The 22,114-nt window shown below is 34.6% G+C and overlaps 1 protein-coding gene and 1 pseudogene across 1 annotated transcript in view; both read left to right on the forward strand.

The window, feature by feature from the left end:
* ATRNL1 (attractin like 1) overlaps nt 1-22,114 on the forward strand; it is an 814,868-nt gene that overhangs the window by 468,699 nt on the left and 324,055 nt on the right. The window lies entirely within an intron of this gene.
* LOC123325126 lies at nt 4,804-4,921 on the forward strand (annotated as a pseudogene).

Here is a 22,114-nt window from a genome sequence, read left to right on the forward strand (position 1 = left end):
TATACATACAATTTTTTGATAAGCCACAATACATGAATAATATAAAGCCAAGTTTTAAAATCCTCAGTCAATATTATAAATACAAATCCTAAGCCCTTAAGCTAAAATTTCATGAGACAGTCTTCTTGTCCATTATTCATTACAAAAATGCACATATCCCTAATGGGAAAACCACTTCTGTCATGAAATACAGAAGATGTGTGAGTCCTGGTTCTGTCTATGCTAATGTAAGTATTTTTATCACTACAGGTTTGTAGGTTTGGTTGTTTTGGGATTCATCTGTGACAGTTTTTTTCTGTGTGTTTGAATTTGATGTATAGATGTATGCTATGAGGACACAAGCTTATTCTTTTCTTTTGTAGGACTTCAGAGTCATTTCAAAGGCATGAGTTGAAATGTTTTAGTAGCAGACCAATAGCCATGGGTTTTAAGATATTTTTTCAAGTTTTTATTATTATTATTATATTATGTTAATCACCATACATTACATCATTAGTTTTTGATGTAGAGTTCCATGATTCATTGTTTGTGTATAACACCCAGTGCTCCATGCAGAATGTGCCCTCTTTAATACCCATCACCAGGCTAACCCATCCCCCATCCCCCTCCCCTCTAGAACCCTCAGTTTGTTTTTCAGAGTCCGTCGTCTCTCATGTTCATCTCCCCCTCCAATTTCCCCCCCTTCATTCTTCCCCTCCTGCTATCTTTTTCTTTCTTTTTTTTTTTTAACTTATAATGTATTATTTGTTTCAGAGGTACAGATGGGTGATTCAACAGTCTTACACAATTAACAGTGCTCACCATAGCACATACCCTCCCCAATGTCTATCACCCAGCCACCCCATCCCTCCCACCCCCACCACTCCAGCAACCCTCAGTTTGTTTCCTGGGATTAAGAATTCCTCATATCAGTGAGGTCATCTGATACATATCTTTCTCTGGTTGACTTATTTCGCTCAGCATAACACCCTCCAGTTCCATCCACGTCGTTGCAAACGGCAAGATTTCATTCCTTTTGATGGCTGCATAATATTCCATTGTATATATATACCACATCTTCTTTATCCATTCATCTGTCGATGAATGTCAATGGCTCTTTCCTCAGTTTGGCTATTGTGGACATTGCTGGATAGCCATGGGTTTTAATTCAAAAATAAGTGTAGGCAATAATACTAACACATGCCTACTTGCATTTGTTTCCAATTGTTTCCAAGACGAATAGAATGAATAGTAGTTTATTAGCACTGACTCCCCATGATACCTTATTGAGTGTGTGACATGTGCATTTTAAAAGTTGTAAATACTGCAAGCATAACCTAATAACGCCTTTTTTTTTTAACTCATTAGCAGTTTCAGCAACAAGTCCTTTATACCTTAGAAATAATCAAAGATAGAGATTCTAAAGTAATTTGACACTACTGAAGCCTTAGAAAGTGGGCCTTTTCAAATTTCCCATGGTAAATATGAGGAAAGGTCTATATTTGGTATTAGCTGTGAGTAGAGTTTTTAATTTATAAAATAAATTTACCTTTATTATCTTTATTTTTTATTATCCTCAAATCTGTCATCATTCCTATAATAGAGAAAAGAGGGAGAAAAGCAAGTGTTATATGTAATATCCTCTAATGAAATATTAATACCACAATCTGAAAATTAAAATTAGTACCTATGAGAAAAGTCAGCTAAACTAATTTTAACCATTAAAACATTTTAAATCACTTCAGATTTTGATATATACAACACACCATGATTATTATGCACTTTTATTATCTTTGGCAGATTATCCTTACCATTTTCTATGTCACTACAATGAAATGGATTTTCCATTTCATGCTACACAGTAGCAATTCATTAGTGTCTATAATGGCACTTGAATTCAATCAACCATATTAAACACTGACCTAGTTTCAGAATGGTTCAAAGAATAGTGATACATGTATTTGGATTTTGATGGTCTTAGATTCTGGTAAAAGGTAACATATTTAAGCATTGATAAAATTCATACTGGAACAATGAGTTTAATTGGCCACCAGACAGTAAGCAAATAAGATGTCAAAAATCTGTGTAATTTAGTAATCCATTAAGCCTAATGTAGCTGCATATGCCAAAGAATTTGACAAAATTGTATTTTGGATAATCATTGTCATCCTTTACTATTTGAATAAAATTTAGAAAAAAATGCTTAATCTGAAAGATTTTAAATTATATATATATTTTTACTACACGGAAGTAAATATGCTCAAGTATTTAAAAAGTAGATGCAATTTATTAGTTCCAGAGGAATAAGCTACAGAGTAGGAATAAATATTTTCAATGCATAAACCTGGCAAATGATTCATACTCATAAAAACCAGTTTTACAAATCAATAAAAGAAGATAGATAAACCAGTAGAAAAAAGGGTAAAGATTTGAACAGACACTCCATAAAAGAAGATATCCAAATACCCAATAAGCATATGTAAAAATTTTCAGTTTCATTAGTCATTAGAAAAATGTAAAATAAAACTACAGTGAGATAACATTATATCACTATCAAATGGCTAAAATGAAAAAGAGCCAATTCTAAGTGTTGTCAAAAATGTGTAGCAATTGAAACTCATTCAATGCCATAAGGAGTGTAAGTTGATACAACTCCTTTAGATAACTGTTTGGCAATGTCTATTAAAGCAAAGCATATGCATACCTTATGACTGATACATTCTGTTCCTAGGTACCTGATAGGAATGCATACATCAGTTCACTAAATCACATGCAAGAATGTTCATAATAGCATTATTAGTAGTAGCCAGAACCTGGTATACTCAAATGCTCATCAACAGATGGAATTTTTTAAAAGTTAATAATGGTATATACCCTCAGTGTCACACATAGGAAAGCAAATGAGTGAACTTCTACAATTGCATGTAACAATATAGATGAATCTCACAAGCATAATGACTACCAAAGGGGAAGAAAAAGACTAGAAACATAAGAATAAATACTGTCTGACTCAGTTTATTTAAAGTTTAAAAACATGCAAAACTAACCAGTATGTTGTTTCAGGTTAGTACTTACCCATGTGATGGGTAGTATTTACTGGGAGTAGTGTAAGGACACCTTCTAGGGTGCTGCTGATAATAGGATTTCTTATTCTGGATCCTCTTTATACAGATATATCTAATTTTTGAAAGACAATTGAGCTATCAACTTATGATTTATAGACTTATGTGTGTTTTCTACTTCAATAAAATTTTAAAAATATATTTGGTGTCTGAGAACCAAACTGAGGGGTTCTAGAGGGGAGGGGGTTAGGGGCATGGGTTAGCCTGGTGATGGGTATTAAAGAGGGCACGTACTGAATGGAGCACTGGGTGTTATATGCAAACAACGAATCATGGAACACTACATCAAAAACTAATGATGTATGGTGATTAACATAATAAAAAAATATATATATGTGTGTGTGTGTGTGTGTGTGTGTGTGTGTGTGTGTATTTGGTGTGGGCAGGTGAATAGCAGAAGGGACCCAATCATAACAAGTAGACCAGTCCTAGAAGCCTCTTTGTCATCTAGGGTCTAAGACTCTCCTCCCTCATGCTAGAGACATGGAGGCAGCCTAGAGACACCAACAGAGGGATCTCACCATGTCCTTATCCCACAGCGGTAGCCTAGGGCAGGCCTGGGAAATCCCTTCTACCTCCTCAGGTAATACTAGCAGTTACTAGCTAACTGGGAGGCCCAGAAGCACCAAATATATAGACCAAAATAAGCCTGCTAAGACTCTGAAAAACTACTAGTAGAACCACAGCCCACAAAAGTATGCCAAGATCTGAGTACTAAAACTAAACAGAGTTAATGTCTGTTACAATAAGGTATTTAATAGAATCCAGAGTCTTCTATCATAATAGAACAAATGTCTAGCATGCAATAAAAAAAAAAAAATCACCCTTCTTATCAAGAACCAAGCAAATCACAATGTATATGAGAAAAGATAATCAACTGATGCCAACATAGATGAATGAGATACTGGAATTTTCAAATAAGGATTTTAAAGCAGCCATCAATTTTCAACAATGAAATACAAATTCTCTTTAAAAATTAAAAGAGTAGGAAAGCTCAGCAAAAAAAATAGAAATTATAAAAAACCAGTATACCAAAACAATTGTATTTCTGTACACTAGGAATGAATAATCTGTAACTGAAATTAAATGTAATTCCATTTACAAGAGCATAAAATAGAATAAAATGGGAACAAATTTAACAAGTAATTTTAAGACTTGTACACTGGCAACTACAAAATGTAGTTGAAAGAAATTAAAGAAGCCCTAAATAAAGAGAAAGATACCTTATGTTTATGAATTAGAAGACTTTCTATTGTTAAGATGGCAATACTCCCCAGTTGGTATGTAGATTTCATGGAATTCCTATCAAAATCATAGCTGCCTTCCTTGCAGATGTTAAAAACCTGGTCCAAAATTCATATGGAAATGCAAGAGATCCATGATTGCAAAACCACTCTTGAAAAGCACAGAGCTAGAGGACTCACACTTTCTGATTTCAAAATTTATTGTAAAGCTATAGCAATAAAGACAATGTGGTTCTGGCACAAAAGTAGAAATATAGATTAGTGGAATATAATTGAGAATCCAGAATAAACCTTAACATTTATGGCTAATTGGTTTCTGCTAAGGGTGCCAAGACAATTCAGTGTAGGAAAGAATAGTCTCTTTAACTATTCTAGTGCTGGGATAACTTGCTGCACACATGCAAAATTATGAGGTTGATCACTCTACCTCACACCATGTACAAAAATTAACTCAAAATAGCTTTGCGCAGTGGCTGTATCATAGCCAATGGGGTTTATCCGAGGCGCGATTATTGCTAATTTAAAATAAAGCATACACCTAAATATAAAACTAAAACTATAAAATTCTTAGAAGAAAACATAGGGGTAGATATTCATGACATTGGATTAGGTGGCTCAAAAATCACAACAGAAGAAAAAATACTTAAATTGGACCTCATGAAATGAAAAACTTTTATACTTCGAGAGACACCATAAAAAAAGTAAAAAGACAGCCTACAGAATGGGAGAAAATATTTGCAAATCTGATATTCTGTATCAAGATAGGGACTTGTACTCAAAATATGGAGAATTCATTCAACTTAATATAATAAACAAAATCAATTTAAGTACAGAAAATAAGCAAAGAAATTGAACTGATATTTTTTCCAAAGAAAATAAATAAATGGCTAATAAGTACATGAAAAGTTACTTAACATCATTAGTGGTTAGGAAAATGCAAATCAAAACCAGAGTGAGATACCACTTGACATCCACAAGTATACCTTTAATCTGAAAGACAGACAGTAACAAGTGTTGGTGAGGATGTGAAGCAGTTGAACTTCCATAAACTGCTGTGGGAATGTAAAATTGGGAAACCTCTTTGGAAAATAGTTTGGCTGCATCTCAAAAGTTAAACATAGAATTACCATGTGACCAAGCAATTTCACTCCTATGTATATACCCAGGAGAAATTTAAAAATAGGCCCATACAAAACTTGTTTGAAATATTCATAGCAATATTATTTGCAATAGCCAAGAAATGGAAACAACCCAAATGTCTATCGACTGATGAATGAAAAACAAAATGTGGTACATACATACAATGGAATACTACTTGGTAATTAAAAAGAATGAAGTATTAATACACGCTATAACATGGATGAACCTTGAAAGCATTATGCTAAGTGAAAGAAGTCAGACACAGAAGGCCACATAATGTATGATTTCGTTTATATGAAATGTCCAAATAGTCAAATCCGTAGAGACAGAAAATAGTGGTTTTCAGAGACTAGGGACACAGGAAATGGGGAGTGACTGCTAATCAGTATGGGGCATTTTTTGGAGGTGATGAAAACATTCTGGAATTAGATAGCAATGATAATTGTAAAACTCTGTGAATAAATTAAAAACCACTAATTTTGACTCCTTAAGAGGATGAATGTTTTTATATGTATTTATATATTAGAAAAACTGTATTTAAGAAAAAAGAAAAAATTATAAAACCTAAAAATTCAGTAACAGAAATTTTTTAAAATCCTTGCTGTTTGGACTCCATAGTAGAGTGGAGATGACAGAATAGGATCATTGAACTTGAGGACAGAACAATGGAATTCACTCAGCAGACAAAATGGACTAAAATAATGAACAGAACACTAGGCACCTGTGGGATAAGAACTTTAGAGCCAACATTCCTGTCATCTGAGTCTCAGAAGTGGTGGAGAAAGAGAGTGGGGCTGAAATGGTATTTGAAGAAATAATGGCTAAGAACTTATTAATCTTGGCAAAGGACACAAACCTACAGATCCAGGAAGCTGATTGAACCCCAGCAGGATATACCCAAAATTATTCCCACCAAGAAACATCATAATTAAATTAAAAAAATAAAGACAAAGAAAATTGCAATCAAAGAGAGGTACTGTGCTACATATACAACACCAGTTTTTATGTCAGTGAATTTCTCTTCTGAAATCATGGAAGCCTGAAAGGAGCGGCACAATATTTTTTAAATGAGGAAAGAAAAGAGCTTTCAACTGTGAGTTCTATATTTGGAGGAACTATCTATCCTTAAGGAATGAAGGGGAAACAAAACATTCTCAGATGAAAGAAAACTGAAAGCATCTATGTCCTACAGACCTACCTTTAAGAGTTATGAAATGGAAATTCTTCAAACTGAAAGGAAATGATAAAGGCAAGAAATTTGGGGCATCAAGAAGAAGGATCAATAAGAAGAATAGAAATATAGGTATGTACCATAGACTATCCTCTTACTCATGAGATTTATAAATCTTTGATGATTGAAAAGAAACATAATGCAGTCTGATACTCAATACAATGATATGTATTTTTTAAAGATTATTTATTTGAGAGATAGAGCAAGAGAGACAGAGCAAGAGAGCACAAGCAGGGGGAGTGGCAGAAGGAGGGGGAGAAGCAGGTTCCCTGCAGAGCAGGGAGACCCACAATGGGGCTCGATCCCAGGACCCTGAGATCATGACCTGAGCCAAAGGCAGATGCTTAACTGACTGCACCACCCAAGTATCCTTCAATACAATGATATTTTTTCTTTTCTTTTTTTATTATTATGTTCAATTAGCCAGCATATAGTGCATCATTAGTTTTTGATGTAGTGTTCAATGATTCATTAGTTGCATATAACACCCAGTGCTCATCACCAAAGTGGGGAAGGTAGAGGTCAAAATTGGAAGTGAGGTTCCACATGTCACTGTAAGTGGTAAAATGTAGATTCCAGTGGACTATTTTAAGTCACATGTGCATGTAATAATACCCAGAGCTATCACCATGAAGACTATACAAACAGATATACTCAAAACACGATAAATAAATCAAGCCAGATTCCTTAAATCTGTTCACATAACTTAAAGGAAAGTAAGAAAAGAGAAAGGAAAGAAAACCAATGAAAACAAAGAAAATAAGTACAAAAATGCAGACTTAAATGCTAACGTACTAATAATTAATATAAATAAACTTTGATTAAGGAGAGAGATTAAAGGACAGAGATTGGCAGAATGGATAAAACAACAAAACTATCTGCTACCTACAAGAAAAACAACTTCAAATTCATCTACATAGGTAGGTTGAAAGTAAAAGGATGGAAATATATATATCATGCAAATATTAAAAACAGTAGCATATTAATATCTGATAAAATAGACTTGAAAGCAAAGAAAATTACTAGAGATGAAGAAGGACATTATATAATGATAAAAGGATCAATCCACCAGGAAGACATAATAATCCTAAGTGTGTATGTACCGAACAACAGATCTTCAAATTACATGAAGCAAAACCTGATAGAACTAAAAGGAAAAATAACAAAATCAACGGTTATACTTGGGTCTTGTACATGCCCCTTACCCCAGGAACTGATAGAGCTACTAGACTAAAAATCACCAAGGGTATAGAAGGTTTGAATAACACCATCAATTTACAAGATGAAGTTAACATGTTAAGAATATTCTACCCAACAACAACAGAATACACATATTTTTCAAGTGCCCATGGGACATTAACTAAGATAGAAATTCTCCTAGGCCATAAAGATAACTTAACAAATTTAAGAGAAAGCATACAGAATGTGTATTCAGACCATAATGAAATCAAATTAGAAATCAATAACAGAAAGAAAACAAGAAAAAAAATTTTAAACATTTGAAATTACACAACAAACTTCTAAATAACCCATTAGTCTCAAAGAAAATTTTTTAAAAATTTTAGAACTGAAGGAAACTGGAGGAAAACAGAAACACAGCATATCAAAATATTTGGGATGTAGCTAAAGCAGTGCTGAGAGGGAAATTTATAGCACTAAATGCTTATGTTAGAAAGAAGGGTCTCAAATCAATAATCTAAGTTCCTACATAAAGAAACTAGAAAAGAAAGAGTAAAAAATAAACACAAATCAGGCAGAAAGAAGCAAACAATAAAGATTAAAACAGAAATCCAGGAAGCTTGACATAGGAAAACAAGAGAGGGTCAGTGAAACTTAAAGCTAGTTCTTTTTTTTTTTTTTTTAAGATTTTATTTATTTATTTGACAGAGAAAGACACAGCGAGAGAGGGAACACAAGCAGGGGGAGTGGGAGAGGGAGAAGCAGACTCCCTGCCGAGCAGGGAGCCCGATGCGGGACTCGATCCAGGGACTCCAGGATCATGACCTGAGCCGAAGGCAGTCGCTTAACCAACTGAGCCACCCAGGCGCCCTTAAAGCTAGTTCTTAAAAAAATCAGTGGAATTTGTAAATCTCTAGAATCTAATTTGAAAGAGAGAATCTAGGAAAAATAGGGAGAAGACACAAATGGTATCAGATATGAAGTTCTTACTACAGATTCTGCAGCTATTTAGGGAATACAATGGACAGCTTTATGCCCATAAATTTAACAACTACGATGAAATGGAAAAATTCCTCAAAAATAACAAATTACTGAAACTCAACCAAGATGAAAGAGATAATCCATGGGGCGCCTGGGTGGCTCAGTCGTTAAGCGTCTGCCTTTGGCCCAGGTCATGGTCCCAGGGTCCTGGAATTGAGCCCTGCGTTGGGCTCCCTGCTCAGTGGGAAGCCTGCTTCTCCCTCTCTCACTCCCTCTGCTTGTGTTCCTGCTCTCGCTGTCTCTCTCTCTGTCAAATAAATACATAAAATCTTTAAAAAAAGATGAAATGGATAATCCAAATGGTCCTATAACCATTAAAGAAATCAAATTTATAATTTTATTTTACTTTTTAATTTTTTAAAGATGTTATTTATTTTAAAGAGAGAGAGACAGCAGGAGTGTGAGGGGCAGAGGGAGAGGGAGAGAGAGAATCTCAAGCACATTCCATGCTGAGTAGGGAGCCTGACGAGGGGCTCGATCCCAGAACCCTGGGATCATGAGCTGAAACCAAGAGTCAGATGCTTAACCAACTGCACCACCCAGGCACCCCAAATTTATAATTTTAAATCATTCCTTAAAATTAATTTCTAGGTGCAATTGGTTTCAATGCTGAATTCAAGCAAACATTTAAAGAAGAATTAACAGAACTTTTACATAAATTCTTTTCAAATACAGAAAAGAAAGGAGCACTTCCTAGCTCATTTTAGTTTGTTATTACTCTCATACCTAAAACCAGACAAAGATATTACAAAAAAAAAAAATTACAGTCCCATACCTCTCGTGAACTTAGAAAGAAAAATCTGTAATAAAATATTAGAAAACTGAATTCATCAGTATAAAAATAATTATGCACCATGACCAACTGTGATTTATTACAGATCTACAATGCTGGTTCATCATTTGGAAATCAGTGTAATCTGCCATTTGAACCTATAAAGAAAAAATATATATTCATATGATGGAAAAAAGCATTTCACAAAATGCAACACCCATTCATGATTAAAAAAACAAAAACAACTATCAGCAGTTTGGGAGTAAAGGGGAATTTCCTGAGTCTAATAAAGAGCGTCTACAAAAAAACAAAAACAAAACCATGGTTAACATCATACTTAGTGGTGAAAGACTGAATGCTTTCCCTGTAAGATCAAGAACAAGGTAAGGATTTCCATTTTCAACACTTTAGGTTTGGTTATTTTCCCATAGACCTTAGAATTTAATTTGAACTACTTTCTTCACTGACTTCCCCTCTGTAGTTTCGGCATTGACATTATTTAAAGCCTACTCACATACAATGAAATATGATGAAATGTGAAAAGTGTGCTTTAGAAGGGTAGAAACAAAATGCAGTTACAGTTGATCCTTGAACAATGCGGAGATTAGGGGCACTGACCCTCTGCACAGTTGAAGATCAGTGTATATCTTTGATGCCCCAAAACTTAACTACTAATCGCCTACTGTTGACTGGAAGCCTTATCAATAACACAAATAGTCAACACGTATTTTGTGTTTTATATATTACACACTCTATTCTTACAAGTAAGCTATAGAAAAGAAAATGTTATTAAGTAAATCATAAGGAAGAGAAAACATATTGGCAGTACAGTACTGTATTTATTGAAAAAAATCTGCAAATACATGGACCTGCATAAGTCAAACCTGTATTGTTCAAGGGTCAACTGTACTTACAACCACTGTTATTTTACATTGTTCTAGAAGATGTACCAAAGTTACTATGTAAGAAACATATGTATTAAAATGCAATAGAATCGGGGCGCCTGGGTGGCTCAGTCGTTAAGCGTCTGCTTTCAGCTCAGGTCATGATCCCAGGGTCCTGGGATCGAGCCCCGCATCGGGCTCCCTGCTCAGCAGGAATCCTGCTTCTCCCTCTCCCACTCCCCCTGCTTGTGTTCCCTCTCTCGCTGTGTCTCTTTCTGTCAAATAAATAAAATCTTTAAAAAAAAAATGCAATAGAATCTACTGAAAAGTTAGCAGAAACAATAAGATAATTCATTATTGTGAATAATTACAAAATGAATATAAAAGCTTTTTTTTTGCCCATGTAAAATTGCAGCCTGCTTTTGAAATCTGATTTTAACTTGATCATATAATCATTTGATGAACTGTGTATTATCTTCTGAGTTGGAATTTAAGAGGCTAGAATTTACTTATTTTGGAAACTTGTCAACTGAATTGAGAGCCCAGAAATAAACCCATGTTACATAGGGTCAACTAAGCTTTGACAAGGACACCAAACACTCAATGTGGAAAGAATGGCCTCTCTAATAAATGATGTTGGAAAAATTGATATCCACATGAAAAAGAATGAAATTTGACCCCTATCTTACAACACTCACAAAAATTAGCTCAAAATGGATTTAAGACTTGAATATATAAAACTCCCACGAGCAGGGGTGCCTGGGTGGCTCAGTCATTGGGCATCTGCCTTTGGCTCATGTCATGATCCCAGGGTCCTGGGATTGAGCCCTGCATTGGGATCCCTGCTCCGTGGGAAGCCTGCTTCTCCCTCTCCCACTCCCCCTGCTTGTGTTCCCTCTCTCACTGTGTCTCTCTCTGTCAAATAAATAAATAAAATCGTAAAACAAAAAAAAGACAACTCCTACAAGTAAACATAAGGGAAAAGCTCCTTGACATTGGTCTTGACAATGAATTTTTTGATATGGCACCTAAAACACAAGCAACAAAATGAAAAGTGAGAGTACATCAAAGTAAAATATTTCTGCACAGCAAAGGAAACAATCAACAAAATGAAAAGGCAACCTACAGAATAGGAAGAAATATTTTCAAACCATCTCTCTGTTATGGGGTAAATATCTAAGATATATAAGAAAATCTTATAACTCAATACCAAAAAAAAATCTGATTAAAATATGGGCAAAGGTCCTGAATAAATATATTTCAAAAGAAGACATCCAAATAGCCAACAGGTACATGAAAACGTGTCACCATCACTAATCACCAGGAAAATACAAATCCAAACCACAATAAGATACCACCTCACACCTGTTAGGATGGGTAACAGAAAGACAAGTGAAAACAAGTGTTGGCAAGGTGGTGGAGAAATGGAAATCCTTGTATTCTGTTGGTGAGAATGTAGAATGGTGCAGCCACTTTGGAAAACAGTATGGACTTTCCTCAAAAAATTAAAAATAGAACTACCATATGATTCAGCAATCCCATTTCTGGGTATATATCTGAAAGAAATGAAATCTATCTCAAAGAGATATCTGCACCCTCATGTTCATTATAGCATTTTTCACAATAGCCAAGATACGGAGAAGCCCAATATTCACCAATGGATGAATCGATTAAGAAAACGTGGTATATACATAAAATGAAATACTCAGCTTTAAAAAAAGAAGGAAATCCTGCCATTTGCAACAACAGGAATGTAACTAAAGGACATTATGCTAAGTGAAATAAGCCAATTACAGAATGACAAATATTTCGTGATTCCACTTAGATGCAGTATCTAAAATAATCAAACTCTTAGAAGCAGAGAATAGAATGATGGATGCCAGAAGCTTGGAGGAGGAAAAAAGGGTATTGTTTTTCAAAGAGTATAAAATTTCTCTTATTCAAGATAAATAATTTCTAGAGATGTGCTGTAGTATCTACATTTTTAAATGTGATATTGTACACTTTAAAATATGTTAAGAGGATTGGTCTGGATGGATCTAAAGGTAAGTATTCTTACCAACACACACACACACACACACACACACACACAAGTAAATTATTAGAGATGCTGGATATATTTAACACCTTGGTTGTGGTGATGGTATTGTGGGTATATGCCTATGTCCAAACTCACCAAGATGTATACATTAAATGTGTGTACTTTTTTTGTGTATCAATTATAACTCAATACAACTAAAAACCTAAAAAAATGTAAAAAAGTACGTTAATATAATACTAAAAGGTTTCAAAATCAGTGAGTTTTGCAAGGACAAAGGATACAAAGCCAATACGTAAAAGCATGGGTATTTCTACATACTGTCAATGAACAGTGAGAAATTGAAATAAATAAGAGTGACATTTACAATATCTCCAAAAAACATGAAATATTTAAGTAAAGTTTAACAAAATATGTGCTGAAGACTATGAAACACTGATGAAAGAAATCAAAGAAGACCTAACTAAGTGGAGAAATACACTTTTTCTCATGGCTTGGAAAAATCAATATTGTTAAGATTGCAGTAGTCCTCAAATTGATCTATAAATTTAACATAATCCTGATAAAAATTCCAGTATATTTTTAATATAAATCAATAAGCTGATTTTAAAAATTATATGAAATGCAAAGGAATTACAGTTACCTAAACAAATTTGAGAGAGAACCAAGTTGGAGGATTCACAACACTCGGTTTCAAGGCTTATTCTGAAGTGATTTTTCTTTTTTTTTTTTAATTTTTTAATTTAAATTCAATTTAGTTACATATAGTGTCTTTATAGTGTATTACTAGTTTCAGGGGTAGAAGTTAGTGATTCATCAGTTGCATATAACACCCAGTGCTTATTACATCAAGTGCCCTCCTTAATGCACATTACCCAATTACCCCATTCCCCGCCCACTTCCCCTCTAGCAACCCTCAGTTTCCTATAGTTAAGAGTTTCTTATGGTTTGCCTCCCTCTCTGTTTTTATCTTATTTTATTTTTCCTTCCCTTCCCCTCTGTTCATCTGTCTTTCTTAAATTCCACATATGAGTGAAAGAAGTGATTGTTCTTAACAGGGGACTGTTTTGCTCCCTTGGGAACATTTGGCAATGGTCTGGGGACATTTTGGCTTTCATAACCTGGAGGCTGCTAGTGGCATTGAGTGGATAGAGGCTAGAGATGCTGGTAAATATTTACAATGCACAGTTTACCCCCAAACAAAGAATTATCCAGCCCAAAATATCAATAATGGTAAGGTTGAGAAATCCTCTAAAACTATGTGATGAGCACTGGGTGTTATACGCATGCAACTGATAAATTATTGAACACTTCATCTGAAACTAATGATGTACTATATGTTGGCCAATTGAATTTGAACAAAAAAATTTTTAAAAAGGGGAAAAAACTATAGTAATCAAGACAATGCAGCATTGGTGAGAAGGTAAATGTGTAGATTATTGGAACAAAAGCATACCAACATATATAGTCAATCAGTTTCAGCCAAAATTAAAACGTATTTCAATAGAGAATGTTTAGACCCTTTCTTTATCAAATGCTGTTGGAACAACTGGATATCAATATGCAAAAAAATAAATAAACCTCAACTCATACTTCACATTAATATGCAAAAATTAACTCAAAATAGATTATAAAATCAAATTTAAAACCTAAGATCATTAAATATCTAAAAGAAAACATGGAAAAATCATTGTGATCCTCGTTAGGCAAAGATTTTTTAGATATATCAGAATTGTGACCTATGGAAGGAAACACTGGTAAATTGGACTTACTAAATGAATCTGAAAAACAAACCATAGACTGGGAGAAAATAGTTGCAAAGCTCATATCTGACCAAGAACTTAGTTGTAAAATGTATGAAGAGTTCTCAAAACACAACAAAATAAACAATACAATTTTTAAAATATGCAAAAGATTTGAACATACTTTTCAACAAAGAAGAATCATGAATGCCCAATAAGCACTTGAAAAGATTTTCACTCTCATTAGTTTTAGCATAAATTAAAACAGCAATACGGTACTACTCCTACTACTATTACTGTAATACTAGGACTACACACACACACAAAAAAAAACAAAAAGAAAACACAGTAGCAGAGAAGGATGCGTAACAACTGAACTCTCAAATACTGCTTTGTCATATGGTCACTTTGGAAAAACAGGCAGATTTTTATATAGTTGAACAGATACACACCATATATCATAACAATCCCATTCCTTCATATTTACCCAAAAGAAATAAGAACTTACGTGCACACAGAAGTCATATATGAACATTTATAATGGCTTTATTAATAAACATGAAAACCTGGAAGTAATTCCAAGGTTTATCACTTGGTAAATGAACAAAGTGTGGTATATCCACATAATGGAATGCTACCTGGCACTGAGAAAAAACAAAACTACTGAGAGAACAACATGGATGAATCTCAAAGGCATTATGCTGAGTGAAGGAAGTGAAACTCAATAAATTCAAAACGTCCTATTTGATTCCATTTGTATGAAATTTGAAAAACACAAAATTATAGGGGGAAAAATGGATCAGTGGTTAACAAGGGCTCATCATAGGAGGAGGAATTAGCTTAAAAAGGGCCAGAAGAGAATATTTTGATATGATGGAGTTGTTTTATTTCTTGATTATAGTGGTTGTTACACAATTTTATAACAAAACTCATAAAACTATAATTTAAAAGGTGAATCTTACATTATGTAAGTTATACTTCAGAACACCTGACTTCAAAATTTTAAAAAATAAAACTAGATGCAGTGTCTTCTGTTTAATAAAAATAAATATATGCTTGCTCCTATTTTCAACTACGTATGTATGTACATATGGATTTTCTTCATGTATTTCAACTCAAACGTGTCATAACAGTGAAAGCAGAAGGATATATGAGAATTTGATCATCCTCTATTAAGCTAGATATTAAAGAGATTTGCAAACATATAAAATAATGCCACTCTTCTCACAAAGTTTTAGTTCTTTTAAATACTTTTCTTTGTAAAAATGCATTGTTGCTGTTCTAAAAATGTGGTAAGTTTTGATAGCAATAATTTACAAAAACAAAAGCTCTTTGGGATCCACAACATCTTTTAAGAGGGAAAAGAGTCTTGACGCCAAAAAGTTTGAAAAGACCAATGACTTGCAAGGAAACTGGTGTCTGAATGACCAGGAGGAGCAGAGCTGCTCTGGAAGTCTGAATCAATAACATTAGGGGGGCGCCTGGGTGGCTCAGTCGTTGGGCGTCTGCCTTCAGCTCAGGTCATGATCCTGGAGTCCCGGGATCGAGTCCCGCATCGGGCTCCCTGCTCGGCGGGGAGCCTGCTTCTCCCTCGGACCCTCCCCCCTCTCATGTAGTCTATCTCTCTCATTCTCGCTCTTTCACATAAATAAATAAATAAATCTTTAAAAAAAAAATAAAAAAATAACATTAGGATTGTTTTGTGATACAGAAATAAATTCCTTTGTTCTTTATAATCAGTCTGTTGTTGGATTCCTTTGTGACAAAAACCAACCACACCTGAACTAAATATAATAAGAACGAGCCACCCACTACATGAAACACTGCTACATTCTGACATTTAATTTCCACAATAATATTATATATAGGCATTTAATTTATTTTTTAAAAGATTATTTATTTGTTTGTTTGAGAGAGAGAGCTGGGGGAGGAGCAGAGGGAGAGAGACAAGCCCACTCAGCGCTGGGCTTGGAGCCTGTCGCGAGGCTCAGTCCCACAACTCCGAGATCATGACCTGAGCCCAAACCAAGAGTCAGACACTTAATTGACTGAGCCATCCAGGCACCTGATATGCAGGCATTTTATATTCATTTCTACACATGAAGAAAGTGAGTCTCAGAGAGGAACTAACTTCCCCAAGGTCATACAGCTAGTAAGTTTCTTATTCAGACCTTATTCCAAAACCTAAATACTTTGATCATATAGTATACAGACATGGAGGCAGACAGAACTGGATTCATATTCTTGTTTAATCATTTACCACTGTTAAGATTTGATAGCTATTAAATGGAAATTTGGATAGTACCTATTTCACAGTGCTGTGAGAATTTTAAAAAATGAGTAAATGTAAAATTTAGTCCGAGATATATACTAAATAAATGTTAACTATTATTACATCTCAGTGCCTCTCTTCATCTGGTAGCAGGGGGTTTCATGGTGCTTTGAAAACTATATGTAAAGTGCTCAGAGCAACATATTTGGCATGTTATTAACAAAAAGTAAGTGTTAGCTATAATTATTATTCCTGCATTTGTTGTTTGAGGAAACCTCCTTTGTTCTAGTAGGCTTATTCTTAAAATCATTTCAAGTATCTTGTATTTCATATAAAATTTCTGGTGAAGCGCTCACAGCTCTGAACTAATAATTTACAAGACAGAATCAGATATTACCACTTCTGACATTATTTCTCAGTTGAACTTAGAGAATATATGGTCCGGGACATTATCTGAGATATCAAGACTTTGCCTCATCACTCAAGCCTAATGGACAGGCTGAATAGTTTTTTTCTTTTAAGAGACTGAAATGCACTTAGCAAGATTTTCATCACTTACTGTGTTTTTCTGTGTTGAACAATAGGAGGGTATATATCCAGCTTGTCTAGTCCATACACACTTACATGAGATTTTATAGCATAAATGAAAAACTATGTAGGATACTTCTCTATTTAAACTCATGACTTGCTCATGAGAGAGAAAAAAAAAAGACATTCTTTCAATTTAAATACACTGTCCCTCTTGAAGAAAGTCATCAAAAACATAAAACTGAAAATTTTCCTCTCTCCCTTCCTCTTCATCCAATACAGTTCCCACCTCATTCCTAATGGTTTCCACTTTTATTAGTTTCATATATATCCTTCCAGAGATTTCCCTTTTAAATGCAGATACAAGCACCACAGAATTTGCTAAGAATTTTGGCATTTAACCAAACTGGGTTCTTGCCGTAAACATTAAGATGAAAAGATCTGCGTCATATCATGTGGATCCATAGTATGCCTGCTGGGAGACTTGACAACAGCAGACACTAGAAACATACTCTGAATGTTTAGCTAGTGGTTTTATTTCTTCTTTTTGTCTCTGGCAGTGATTTAGGGTGGAGTTTGCCTGGAGTTGTTATTGAACTCTTCTTAAAGCCCTACCCATTTCCTGCCACCCCAACCCAATTGTGTTTTAAGTAGAAAGCTGAAACGTGAAGATGGTGAAGATGAACATGGACATGTTTTAGTCCTTGGCATCTCAAGGCAAAATTGGTACTTGAAACCAAATCTCTGCCTTCAGATCCCATAGTCTTTGTCTATACTATGCTCCAGTCCATTCTATCCTTGTTTTTGCAGATTTTTAAAATTTGCATTATATATGCACTTAAGCCGAGGAAATATCAGAAGTTATGGGAGATTTATATAAAAAAGATGATCTTTATTGAAAGGGACTTAAAGTTATACTGATTTTAAGAAGTAGGTGTAATTCTTGAGGTGCCTGGGTGGTTCAGTCATTAAGCGTCTGCCTTTGGCTCAGGTCGTGATCCTTGGGTCCTGGGATGGAGCCCCGCATCGGGCTACCTACTCAGCGGGAAGCCTGCTTCTCCCTCTCCCACTCCCCCAGCTTGTGTTCCCTCTCTCGCTGTGTCTCTGTCAAATAAATAAAATCTTAAAAAAAAAAAAAGAAGTAGCTGTAATTCTTTTCTAATGTTCCTTTATTTTCTTCTCATCTTCCTTTAAAATGATACTTTGGTATTTTGTAATAATGGTTGCTGTTGCATGAAAGTTAGTGTCCATCAGGTCTGTGTTGGGTCCTTTATTAGTTGGATAATGTAGTAATGCTAATTTTAGTAACCAAAGGAATTTATTTCTCTCTCATGGGCCAGTTTAATGTATCTATTCCTGCCAATAAGCTACTTTCTCCCATGGAGCGAGTCAAGGAGCCCTTTCCCTTTCATCTGTGGCCCCCTCATTCCCGAGGTATTCCAGTGCACAGAATGGTAAATAGACTGCAGGAGGCACACTTACTTCTTAAAAACCATGGCCTTAAAGTTATACACATACACATCTGATGCATCCCTTTAGGATGAAATTGTAATAAACTACCTTAAAAGAGTAATTTTATCCATTGCCGGATAACAAGTCATCTCTGGCACAGACTCTTTCCGGGTAGTTTATCACTTTAGGTATTGTCTCACTGTGTGGCCTGTAATTTTGTACATGAGCAGCATGTTGTGAAATTTTGTTTTAATTCAGTAAAGTGACAAAATAACAAGCACCACACTTGGTGTCGAATATTTGTGTGTAAGTGCTCACAGTCAGTGCAGAGTATTTCTAGAATGAGGATCAGGTCTGTGTTTGCCTCTAGTCTCTACTTGTCTTTAGGTGTGTGACCTTGGGAAAATCATTTAATCTCTCGGAGCCTGTGTTTCCTCATCCATAAATTGAGGAGGTCTTATGATCTCCAATGTTAAAATTCTGTGAAATTAGAGCTATGTAAATTTTTAAAGTTTGTAGTGTCATTTTTTCCACTTGTTTATTTGTTGCTTACATTTTAATGAAATATTATTTCATCATCATTTTAAGGCAATAGTCCTCACTGAAAGAGTAAAAAATTGTTATTTATATTTATTCATGCCTAGTTAAATTTAACAGCAACATGAAATAAATGATTACCTGTTTGGATATAATTTCATAATAAGGCCTCTGAAGGTCGTTTGAAATACTGCACTAATTAATGTTTTATTTCCAGCCTTCCTTAATTATTCTAGCCAGATGGTCCTTTATTTATGTTATTGCTAGAGGTTTCCAGCTGAGGTTGTTTGATTGTTGAAGAAAAATATGTGATGGCACCATAAGATAACTGTAATTGAATTGTTAGGTATGTTAGAGCATTTGAGCCTTCTGTCCCTGTTCTATCCACATCTGGGAAATAAGTTTGTTAACAAAGCACTTTGACACCTCATCTGACGCTTGAGTGAAATTCTGAACTGTGTGGAAGGAATTCAAATGGGAAAATGACACTGCATTTTATTGTAAAAGGAGACACTTTGCAAATTTCTCTCTGTGCAAAATTCATTTTGTGAATGATTAAAAAAAAACTTTAAAATAAGTGTACTTTTAAGGACATGATCTGTTTTCCAATGTCCTAATAACTTCAGGAATAAGCTGTTCCATTAAGGTCAAATTTAAAATTTGTGCAGATTAGCCACTATTTAGGAAGCAGTTAAATGGAATTTTTATGGCATAGAACTTCGAAAGTCTAAATGAATTATCAGCTGAATAGATAGTCCAATAAAAGAAACAGACTTAAAGTGGAAAATAAAAGTGATAAAGTGATAGTAAATTAGAGAATAGAACTAAAAGCTCCATTGTTATGAAGAACAACAATAGACCTGAATTATCTATGTTTCTTTAGAAAGTATCTCTTCTTCTTTCACTTGTGAGTTTTAGAATTACTAAATAAATTAACAGCATTTGAGCTGGAAGCTTCTATCAGCCAAGTTAGGTAGGAAGCCTTATTAACATGGCCGTTGGCAACTTAACACTGGACAATTTTCTTCCAAGCGAACGTGATTTCATTATTATAGTACTTAAGCTGTGCACATGCAGAATAAATCAGTTCAATGACCTTCTTCCCAATATGTTCAAAGACTTTGAAACCTTAGCATATGCAGAGCTGATGCAATTGGACATTATTGTCCAAACATTTTGTGATTTAGTCTATATGCTCTTTGTTTGTTTCTTAGAGGCTTTGTCTTGTCTTTGCTTATCATGATGTATATGTAAATAAAATTTTATTGATAAGAAGATTATTTTCTTTAAATCATGTTACTGCATGAATGCAATATGCTTAATAGATATTTATTATTAATAATTAAAGAGGTAACAAGTCTGGGAGATAATTTGATACTTAATGAAATGAGCAAAGCAAAACAAATAAGTGACTCCCAACAGAATGTACCTACATACACACACATGTATATTCATTTGAATAGAAAAATTGACAATGTGGATTTAGAAAAAATTTTTAAGGAACCAAAGAGGAAGGTATAAGAGGATTGTATTGTTGTTTTGTCTTCTTTTTATATTTTTCTATCATTTTGCTTGCTTTTGGCAATAAATATTCAACAGCATCCTTAAGTTAGCCATCTTTTTTTTTTTTTTTTTTTTGACGGGGAGAGAGAGAGAGGGAGAGAGAGAGCACAAGCAGGGGAAGTGGCAGGCAGAGGCAGAGGGAGAAGCAGGCTCCCTGCAGAGCAGGGGGAGCCTGATGCAGAACTCAATCCCAGGACCCTGGGATCATGACCTGAGCCAAAGGCAGTCGTTTAACCAACTGAGCCACCCAGGCGCCCTTAAGTTAGCCATCTTAAAAGCACTGAATGATGCCTCATAAAAGAAATAGCTTAATAGAGTGTTGTTTGTGTGTTTTTCTTTATTAACTTGTCCCCATTTCTGCCATTATTTAATTGACTTTCAATCTGAATAATTTCTCTCTGCAGTAGGCTTTTTGGACCAATTGCTGAAGTAAATCTCCGAATTTATATAGCCCTGAACATATTTTAATTTGATCTTGTGGAACATATACTAAGAACATCCACATGTGCATCATTAAGTGTACTTAGTTCTGGGCAGAATGAGAGTCAGTTCGAGTGTTTTTTGGCTTGCCATGGAAAAACACATAATGATGCCCTTACTTCAGCTATTGGCCACCACCTAGTTTATAAACTAGGGGAAGATCAATGTTCCCAAAGTTGGCATGAATTAAAAGAAAAGTTATGTTTGAAAAGACAACTGAGGTTTTTGTGAAAGTCAAAAAGATTATGAGAAATTAGATGGGAGACCTTTATATAAGTATCTTGCTAGGAATTATTAAATGTGCTTCTATTCAGATTCATAAAATGATTAAATAGTACCTTTGACCAATTTTCTTTGATTATTTGCTTTGAAGTTGACTTTTCTAGTTCTCATCATTTACCAATGGTTGGTTCATACTGAATTATCCCCCTTTTATATGGCAACAGTATATAAATACTGTATATGGAACTTAACATTGGCCCACGAAATGATACAGTAATACACACTAGAATAAACTCTTTAGTTATCTCCCATTGTAATTATGAAGACTACTGTAGTTTTCTTGTTTAAAGGCTCTATAAAATAAGTTAAAGGGGGTGCCTGGGTGGCTCAGTCTTTAAGCATCTGCCTTCAGCTCAGGTCATGATCCCAGAGTCCTGGGATCGAGCCCCGCCTCAGGCTCCCTCGCTGAGGCAATACTAAATATCGTAGTAACTGCCTCTTCCTCTCCTTCTGCCTGCCACCGTGTACATTCTCTCTCTCTCTCTCTCTCTACCAAATAAATAAAATCTTAAAAAAAATAAGTTATAGGAATTTATTTTTTCTATGCACTTAGGGCCATCTTGTTAACAAATGTGGTCGTAGATTTTAATAAATTTATGCAACATAGTAGAATCCTAAATAATTGTTA

This window comes from Neomonachus schauinslandi, chromosome 6 (genome assembly GCF_002201575.2).
Source record: "Neomonachus schauinslandi chromosome 6, ASM220157v2, whole genome shotgun sequence".
In the NCBI taxonomy this organism is placed as follows: Eukaryota; Metazoa; Chordata; class Mammalia; order Carnivora; family Phocidae; genus Neomonachus; species Neomonachus schauinslandi.